This window comes from Strongylocentrotus purpuratus, unplaced genomic scaffold (assembly GCF_000002235.5).
Source record: "Strongylocentrotus purpuratus isolate Spur 01 unplaced genomic scaffold, Spur_5.0 spur5_scaffold_3, whole genome shotgun sequence".
NCBI lineage: Eukaryota > Metazoa > Echinodermata > Echinoidea > Camarodonta > Strongylocentrotidae > Strongylocentrotus > Strongylocentrotus purpuratus.
The window spans coordinates 3,645,887-3,655,935 of NW_022145609.1; the positions used below are offsets into that span (position 1 = coordinate 3,645,887).

A 10,049-nucleotide genomic window follows, 5' to 3' on the forward strand; every position below is an offset into this window, starting at 1 on the left:
GACAAATTTTTATATATACAACTGAATTATCAAAATGACAATTCTACTTTCTTTGCTTGATAGAATGTTTATTTTCATGTTTAATAGATTTAAGATATGTACATGTATAATGCATGTACCTGTACGTAATACAGGCATACTCAAAATTAATCACAGTTCAAATTCTGAATTGTTGATTAATGTTACTGATCAATTAACATCCCAACCACCTGATATCAATAGAAACATGTTTTTCTGACAGATCAGTAAGTATATGTAGTATGACGCTTTGTAAATAGGACGGAATAATTAAAATTTAGCACAATTCCAATTTCTCAACAGATCTATCTATATTGTAATGTAGAAAAGGGAATTGAACATCACATTTTGTTATACGAGAAAAATTGAGATATCATTTGTTGTTGATTAATTGTTCTTTCTAAAAAAATCTTCGCAATGCGGCCTTGCTGTAATGATGATGTTTGTTTAGCAATAAACCATTATATACATGTATCGCTACCAATATAGACTGAGCTTATATTGCTTTTTGAAGATTCCTCAAATATAAGAGGAACCTCCTCAAAAATATAGCCAGCTTTAACAACAAATCATGAACACCGTCATATTATAATATTAGTCATGGAACATCACGGAGTGATCCTAATTGAAAACGATGCATTACTAGGCCCATTTACACATGTATCCAAAGCACCAACTTGAAGAATCATCAAAACAAAAATCACTACCATTTACACTACTGTCAAAAACTCATAAAACCATTGAAGTTTGTTCACACCGATTTCGTTGGGGAGTAGTGCGCATGTGTCACTTATCAGTGCTCTGCATGCGTTAGCATGGAAGTGACGAGAGTCACGTGACTGACGGGAGCAAAAACTGGGTATCTTACCGAGCGTTGCATTTGCACTGCAAAAATCTGTGAAATTACGGCAGGCGTTAAACAACAACAAAAAACTCCAGAGGTAGATTTGTCGATTTGTTTTTTTTTCCTTCGTGTTTTGGGTCAAACACTGGAATGTGAGAATTATCAATGATTAGTTAAAGTTGCAGTGTAAATGCAGCTACTAAAGAATATTTTTTGCAAAGAAGCGTTTATACCGCAATACGGATTACTGAGGATCTGGTTGATAGTGATTCAATAAAATGGCTCCGCTTATGATGCTTTTGAACATGTTATGCTTGGCTATTACAAAGGTTTGATACTTGACAAACATGTATATAATGAAAATGAATCTGAAGATGCCAGAGTAGCATTTTTTTTAAAGAAATGTTAGACCTTCGTGTAAATAGCATAAAGCTTTAAAAAGTTATCATAAGCAAAGCATGCACGGTAATGCGTTGAACCTGAAACATGCCCATTTGTGTTGATGTTGTTTACTAACATTAAAATCGTCAAAAGAAAGTCCAAACAGATTTTGACATACACGAGACTAGAAGCCATGTTCTAATATTGAAAATGATCTAAACATGTTATTGAAAAATATGAACAGGAAAAGATTTATTCAAATATGCAAGTGAATATTTCCTATACTATATTTCAATATACATATTCATGTATGCAAGCCTTATATAAATGGGGTCTATTCGCTATTCATAAGGACCGCTATTCATAAGGTCCGCTATTCATAAGGACCGCTATTCATAACGCGTAAATTCCCGTACTTCCGGGTCCGCTATTCATAATGGCAAAAGAGGGTCACTATTCATAATGAAATAAGGTTCGTTAATCATAAGGACCGCTATTCATAACGTGAGATGAGGGTCGCTATTCCTAATTCATATTAAGGGTCATTAATCATAAGGACCGCTATTCATAATATGAAATCAGGGTCGCTATTCATGATACGACGAGAGGGTCGCTATTCATAATACGAAATAAGGTTCATTACTTATAAGGGTCGCTATTCATAACACGGGAAGAGGGTCGCTATTCATAATAGGAAATGAGGGTCGCTATTCATAATAGGAGAAGAGGGTCGCTATTCATAATAGGAGAAGAGGGTCGCTATTCATAATAGGAAATGAGGGTCGCTATTCATAATAGAAGAAGAGGGTCGCTATTCATAATAGGAGAAGAGGGTCGCTATTCATAATAGGAGAAGAGGGTCGCTATTCATAATAGGAAAAGAGGGTCGCTATTCATAAAAGGAGAAGAGGGTCGCTATTCATAATAGGAAATGAGGGTCGCTAATCATAATAGGAAATGAGGGTCGCTATTCATAATAGGAGAAGAGGGTCGCTATTCATAATAGGAGAAGAGGGTCGCTATTCATAATAGGAAATGAGGGTCGCTATTCATAATAGAAGAAGAGGGTCGCTATTCATAATAGGAGAAGAGGGTCGCTATTCATAATAGGAGAAGAGGGTCGCTATTCATAATAGAAGAAGAGGGTCGCTATTCATAATAGGAGAATAGGGTCGCTATTCATAAAAGGAGAAGAGGGTCGCTATTCATAATAGAAGAAGAGGGTCGCTATTCATAATAGGAGTAGAGGGTCGCTATTGATAATAAGAAATGAGGGTCGCTATTCATAATAGAAGAAGAGGGTCGCTATTCATAATAGGAGAAGAGGGTCGCTATTCATAATAGGAGTAGGGGGTCGCTATTCATAATAAGAAATAAGGGTCGCTATTCATAATATGAAATGAGGGTTGCCATTCATAATACGAAATGAGGGTTGCTATTCATAATAAGAAATGAGGGTCGCTATTCATAATAGGAGTAGACGGTCGCTATTCATGATACGAAATGAGGTTCGCTATTCATAATACCCCCCCCCCTCGGCTACGTTCCTGGTCCTGTAGGGGGGGGGGGCGATATATAGCCCTGAATAGTTGTCTCTTTTTAAAGTAACTATATTTTATCTGTTATCTTTGATAATTATATAGAGCCAACCCCAGCTCATGTGGTGACGAAAAAAAGTAAAACATAACACACATGTAATCCTATCGTAAATTTTCCTCCTTGTTGGAAATCTTGCCCCATCACCCTGCCCCCGACTGATCTTATCCAGGCTACGCCACTGAGATATTAAGTACGCCAAGCAGGCCCATTATCCATTTTAGCTTGCTATTTAAGAAACTAGTAATTGTTTATACGACAATAATGTTTTTGTAGAAAGTAATTTTTATTAGGACTTATGGACCTACAAATTACTGAGCGGAATTGGACCTGACAATTGGACCTAAGCCCAGTATCTACCGATCCCCCGAGCCCCCCCCCCCCCCATCAGTACGCCCCGGCGCGGATCCAGAATTTTCCAATTGGGGGGGGGGGACGGAAATTTGAAAAATGCGCAGACCGTTTTTTCAACTCAACATACCAATACTGACAAGGTCATATTAGAAGCACGATACGGGTACCTAGAAGCAGGAACAATTTTGGAAAGGGGTGCAAGCTCACTTCACGTCTCTTGTCCGATATCAACATTCCCCGTTTTTAAGATATACATTTTTTTGACATTTTCATCTGGGAGGGGGGGGGGCTAAAGCCTCTTGCCCGATTATTTTCTAGTTCACAATTCTGCTTGTGAGCGAAACGAGCGAGCAAAAATTTGAGCATTATATGTTTTTTGTGAAAGTGTTATTTATCACCAAGATAAACGAGAAAAGATATCAAAAATTCATATTCGGGCAGCTTGCTGTCCCCCCCCCCCCTCCCCTCCCCCACCCATTACGCGCGAAAGCTTTGAACTTTCATTAATTATTAGAAAAAGAAGACGATTTGTTGTACCGTTCTCGACTCTTAATAATTGTCTGAATTCTATTCCCCCCTCTTGCGCAAAGCGCGTAAGTTTTGACCTTTCATTGTTTAATGCAATTATTAGAGAAAGAAGATGATTCGTTGTTCCATTCTCGACTCTTAATCCTTGTCTGAATTCAGTTTCCCCCCCTCCCGCGCAAAACGTGGAAGCTTTGATGTTTCATTAAATTATTAGAGAAAGAAGAGGATTTGAAGAGAAATGAATATATGATATGAATAGCGACCCCTTACTCCTATTATGAATAGCGACCCCCATTTCATATTATGAATAGCGACCCTCTTCTCCTATTATGAATAGCGACCCTCTTCTCCTATTATGTATAGCGACCATCTACTCCTATTATGAATAGCGACCCTCTTTTCCTATTATGAATAGCGACCCTCTTCTTCTATTATGAATAGTGACCCTCTTCTCCTATTATGAATAGCGACCCTCATTTCCTATTATGAATAGCGACCCTCTTCTCCTATTATGAATAGCGACCCTCTTCTCCTATTATGAATAGCGACCCTCTACTCCTATTATGAATAGCGACCCTCTTCTTCTATTATGAATAGCGACCCCCTTCTTCTATTATGAATAGCGACCCTCATTTCTTATTATGAATAGCGACCCTCTTCTCCTATTATGAATAGCGACCCTCTTCTTCTGTTATGAATAGCGACCCTCTTCTCCTTTTATGAATAGTGACCCTCATTTCTTATTATGAATAATGACCCTTATGAATAATAACCCTTATGAATAACGACCCTCATTTTGCATTATGAATAGCGACCCTCATTTTGTATTATGAATAGCGACCCTCATTTCGTATTATGAATAGCGACCCTCTTTCTGTGTTATGAATACCGACCCTTTTGTAATATTATGAATAGGGACCGTTATGAATAACGACCCCGTTTTCCTATTATGAATAGCGACCCTCTTCTAATATTATGAATACCGACCCTCTTCTTTGATTATGAATAGCGGTCCTTATGAATAATGACCCTTATGAATAATGACCCTTTTCTCCAATTATGAAAAGCGGACCTTATGAATAGCGGTCCTTATGAATAATGGACCTTATGAATAGCGGACCTTATGAATAGCGGTCCTTATGAATAGCGACATTGACCCATATAAATGTATGGTTTCCTTTAGTGAGTAAATGGCTACAGTGCATATGTCATATACCCGTAGGTGCTACATGCAATGTATTAAAGTTAACATTTTTTATTTGGTTCATTTATTATTATCATCCCATTTAACAGCTAAATTCATATCGAGTGATGAATTGTTTACAAAAACAGTCAATGTGAATGACATTGGAGTGATCATCAGCATGGATACTCGTTCTAATCCTGATGCAAGTGACAATGTAATTACTTGGATGAAAGATGGAAGTGAGGTTCTTACATCATTTGGTGGGCAGACTGAGATCACCTTCCCAAACCCAATCCAGACATCAGACCAAGGAATCTATGAGATCTACTATAATAACGAGAGGGATCAAAATAGAGGAGGATTATACAGACTCATCGTCCGAGCTATATGTGAGGTGTATTCCTGCTTAATTCAGATTGGGCTTCTTAGAAGAGGGGCAATTTCTTATTTATATAATATTGTTTGCTATGAGGCATGTACAAGGCATTGCTTCATATTTTGCCAAGAAATCTTTATTTTAGATTAATTTGATTATTATGCAAGTTACATGTGGATAATGAGCTTTACATATTCATTTACAATTCATTATCAATATAAAAAAAATGTTAGTTTAGAGCATTCTGGTAGATAATGTCCAAGTCTGATCTTCTTGGATGGCGCGTTATCTTATTAGATGGACAGCTCTTTCCCCATTGCAAATTTCATTTCAAAAGATTTATAAAACTTCAAATGATAAAATTCAGGTGTAAGCATGTCATGATCTGCGATGTGAATTTTTGAATAAAGGTTGTTTAAAATTACCCGTATGTATATTCAGAATGTGACAGAGCAGTAGTCTACGTCCGTTTTATATTCCCCTGCTTATCTTCTATCTTTTGTTCATCAATGTCATGATGTAATCTTTAGTGACATGTATAATAATTATTTTTCTCCCTTCCTTTCTCCGATAGAATGCCCTGCTGGTAAGTGGGGCCCCCCTGAGTGTTATGGTATCCGTGATAAATGCTACAATGGTGGAGTCTGTGATGACAAGTCTGGTCTATGTATCTGTCCTAACAACTTCAAGGGACCGAATTGTTTAGAAAGTAAGTAGGCAGCTCGGCTATAACCAGGGTAATATGTGTAAAGTGCCATGAGCGTCAGAGCCTGCATGGCGGATACCGATATCGATTTTTTATACACTGTAAATCAAGTGAATCAATGCAAAAATGAATGAAAAATAATAACCAGCAGGCGAAAAAATTTGCTTTGGTTGTTATCCCTTAATACCATATAAAATATCTAAATAATATCTAAATAAATGTCCCAACAACATTTCTCATTATGATCGACAAACCTTGCTATCCATGATATGGTAGGGCTTCATTCAATGTAGTAAAAAATATTATTTTTAAAGAGCATTAGACACCATCGGTAACTTGCAAAGGAGAAGCAACCATATTTGAAATTTATCTTATGAAATCTGTTTTCTCATGCAAGTCTATAAGGTTTTGATTTAACAATGCAACTAATTTTTGTTTCAGTTTGTAGAAATGATGGTGGAAATCGATTCGGATTGAACTGCGAGTTTGGATGTACTAGAACCAATGATCTTGCCACAAAATGTCATGGGTTTCTTTTTTGCCTACCTGATCCTTATGGATGTTCATGTGACGTCGGTGCCCATGGTCTATCATGTAACACACGTAAGTTCCTGATATTCTATTAATTTTGCTCAAATTTTAGTAGTGAAAACACATGTACCTAGGAGGCCTAAAAGTTATCATACATGTACATCTGCAATTCTCAGATAATTATAATTTTTCTTGGAATATAAAAAGCACATACCATAATGTGGCTGGGTTCATGAGTCAGGCCAGACGCAACTCAGTGGACAAACGAAGGAGAGGAAGAAGAAGAAGAAGAAGAAGAAGAAGAAGAAGAAGAAGAAGGAGGAGGAGGAGGACGAGGAGGACGAGGAGGAGGAGGAGGATAAGAAGAAGAGGATTAATAAGAAGTTATATGCACAATATTTCTTTCCTTCGAATGTATTGTATCTATCCATCTTGATTTTGCATTTTGAATTCTTTTACAGTTTGTACTCCTACTAGTAATACATATGGCCCGGGATGTTCACAGACATGCCACTGTGTAGATGGATCATCATGTAACATCTACAGTGGAATATGTACTGGTGGATGTCAGACTGGCTGGTCTGGGGACAACTGTCAAAGTAAGTCATGGTGCAGCAATGATAACAAATGATATGACAAAATTCCCTCTTACTAAAAAGTAAGATAAATCAGAATTGTACACTGCATGTAGCTATGTAATTGTTGTTCTTTTGTTTAATGTCTAACCCATTTGCCTACAGGACTTGGGGCGCCTGAATTGTACCCATCTGGAATAAGATAATTCACAATTATATTATTACTTGAGGTTATTATATTTTCTATTTTCGTAGACATACCCGCACCAAGTAGTGGTTTGTGGACAACTCCTTGTGTATACTGTTTTGATGTTTATTGATAGAGGAGATGAATGCTTCCTAGATCTATGAATACATAAATTTAACTAGTGAAGGCTCTATTAAACTCAAGAATATGTGTAATAATTTAAATCAATTTTGCAAAGAAAAAAACTAAAACTTTTGCAATAGAAGCAATCTAAATTTGTGAAGTACATCTGATATATTCTGTATCACATCTGATATTATTTGCTAGTAGTAATTGCTAAATTGTGATTTCTAAAATATGTTCTTATCATCCACACAGTTCCGGATGAATGTGAAGCCAGTTACTATGGATCTCAATGCACTGATAAATGTCATTGCTTGAATGATGAACCATGTGATGAAGATACTGGAGAGTGCCCTGAGCAGAGGTGCGCTCTAGGATATAAAGTACGCAGTACTGGCAAGGTCATTTGTCAAGGTAAAATACTATTTTTCAATAAAGGGTGTTGAATTTTCAACATCAATTCCTTTTCCTTTATCTCCAGACTACACACAACATGAACATCAAGTATGGTGCAGCGTGCATCATACACCAGGATTGTTTTTTGTACACATTTTTGAACACTCATAAATACATGTATGTATATTGGTCATATCAACCACATCTATGTACGTAGTGCTGCGATATTAAATACATTATTATAATGTATACTCCGGAGGAGGATTCTAGTATACAAATATTGACTGCTTTGAGGAGCATGATGAAACTGTTGCCCAAGGTAATCTTGAAACTGTACTCTGCCTCAAGAGTTTATTAAATTATGACCTCAAAAATCAGCAGTCATTGTTTGGTGTACGATACTTGTTTCCTGTCATTATCGTACACAAACCAAGTTTTTAGCTTCGACCCTTGACCCAACAGTGACCTGACACTAACCCTAAACCTTAAATAAAACCCAATTGCAACCCGAACCCTAACGAATACCTTTGATGAAATACAGCCCGGAACAACTGTCCCAGGAGCAAACGTCTGATCTCCATAGAATACCTACTAATGAATCACATAGCAATCCTCAGCTGTATTCTGTAGCAGAGAGAGAGAGAGAGAGAGCTGTATCCTAATTGTGACTATAAGTTATTGTCTTAAAATGAAGAGTTGCAGCCAGCATGGTTGATTGTCCACCTGAAAGTAGTAATCGAGAGAACAGCAGATCTAGAGGTGGTCCCTGAACTGCTAGCTGCAACAGATTGTTAGTAGTAATGGACCTTCACTTATTAAGTTAAACTAACTCACAGTGACATGGGTCAGAAGAAAATCTACTCGTTTCACCTGATCGAAATAATTTGATTTTTGTGTTAACAAGCCTGTTTCCAGTAGACCCAAGCCAAAGTTATCTTTGCCTTTAGTAATCAACGATAATCATTGACCAGATGTTTCCAATAAACATGACTTTTGTTTTATGTTTCCAGAGTGTGAAGGGATACCTTTGGTTTGGATTGTCTTCAGCAATGTCATTGTGCTCAAGTGGCTTGCGAGACGGAGAGGGGTCTTTGCAAGGGATAATGCCTTGAAAGCTGGATTGAACCTCACTGCAGTCAAAGTAATTATACCCAGCATATTGTGATCTGGTTTGTCTTCTTCTTCTGCTGAAAAAACGTTCAGATTAAGAAAGCAGCTTGGAGTGCATATGAAACTATGTGTGCATGTATTTCATAACGTTTAGCTGTAATTCACAATCTTGCTCAATAGGCTTATGGAGCAAGTAAGGGGCTCCATTGGTGTCAGCACTTGGCAGATAGCGGCGCTATATAAATGACCATATGATTATTTATTTATTTTTTTTTTTTTTTGTAGACACTTGAACATGTACACATAAGTTTACAAACTATTTTGTGTTGTTTCTGTTTATAAAGTCCATTTCATATTTTAAGGACGTTTCTCCTATCCTATACACGTAGTGAATAGATCCACAACAAAAAATATTGAAATGATTATCGGTTATTGGGAGGTTTTTGTAGTACAAACAGTAGTTTCATAAAGCATGTGTGATTTGCATACCAGGACTATTGCATTGATAAATATTACGCAATTGGATTTTAAACAAAATAATCAGATCAATATCTCCCCTTGTTTAGGTACACCTGTATTACATGTACAAGTTTATTTGTGGTAGTTTTTTTATAAACTTGCTTGGTTCGTGATAGAAATACTAATCCAATGATGTAACTGGGTTGCACATTTGTATTTAATGTTTTGTAATTTTACTTGGTTTGTGATAGGAATTTCAAAATTATAAGTAATTGGTCATTCTTTCTAAGAGAAATAATTCCATTCATATATTTTTTAATATCATGATTGATTAATGTTCTAAAAAGTGCATATATAATGATGAAATGCTTAATAAAGCGAGCAGGATTTGTGTTCAAAATTGTGTTTATTGTTTAATGTTTTTCTTTTCTTGGTTCTTTAACAGGAATATGCAGATTGGTTCCAGTGAGAGTGAACCCATATCAACCATCTAGCTTCACATGTTATGTTGAGGGCATCCCACTTCCCGATGCATCCTCAGTTGATCTTTACAGACGTACTGGAAGCACCAATAACAGGACAGGAATCACCAGGAGATCTAGCACGGTCTCAGGGTCAGAAAGAGCTGTTGTCTTTGATGTTGATAGTGTGTATCCACAGGAAGATGGGGGATATGAGT

The 10,049-nt window shown here is 36.8% G+C and overlaps 1 long non-coding RNA gene across 1 annotated transcript; it reads left to right on the forward strand.

Annotated features, from left to right (window-relative positions):
- Window positions 1–5,870: 5,870 nt before the first annotated feature.
- On the forward strand, window positions 5,871–7,093 carry LOC115928595. The gene is made up of 3 exons (XR_004066097.1): window positions 5,871–5,992; window positions 6,431–6,592; window positions 6,982–7,093. It is a non-coding gene; the product is annotated as an uncharacterized LOC115928595 (long non-coding RNA).
- The last annotated feature ends 2,956 nt before the right edge of the window (window positions 7,094–10,049 follow it).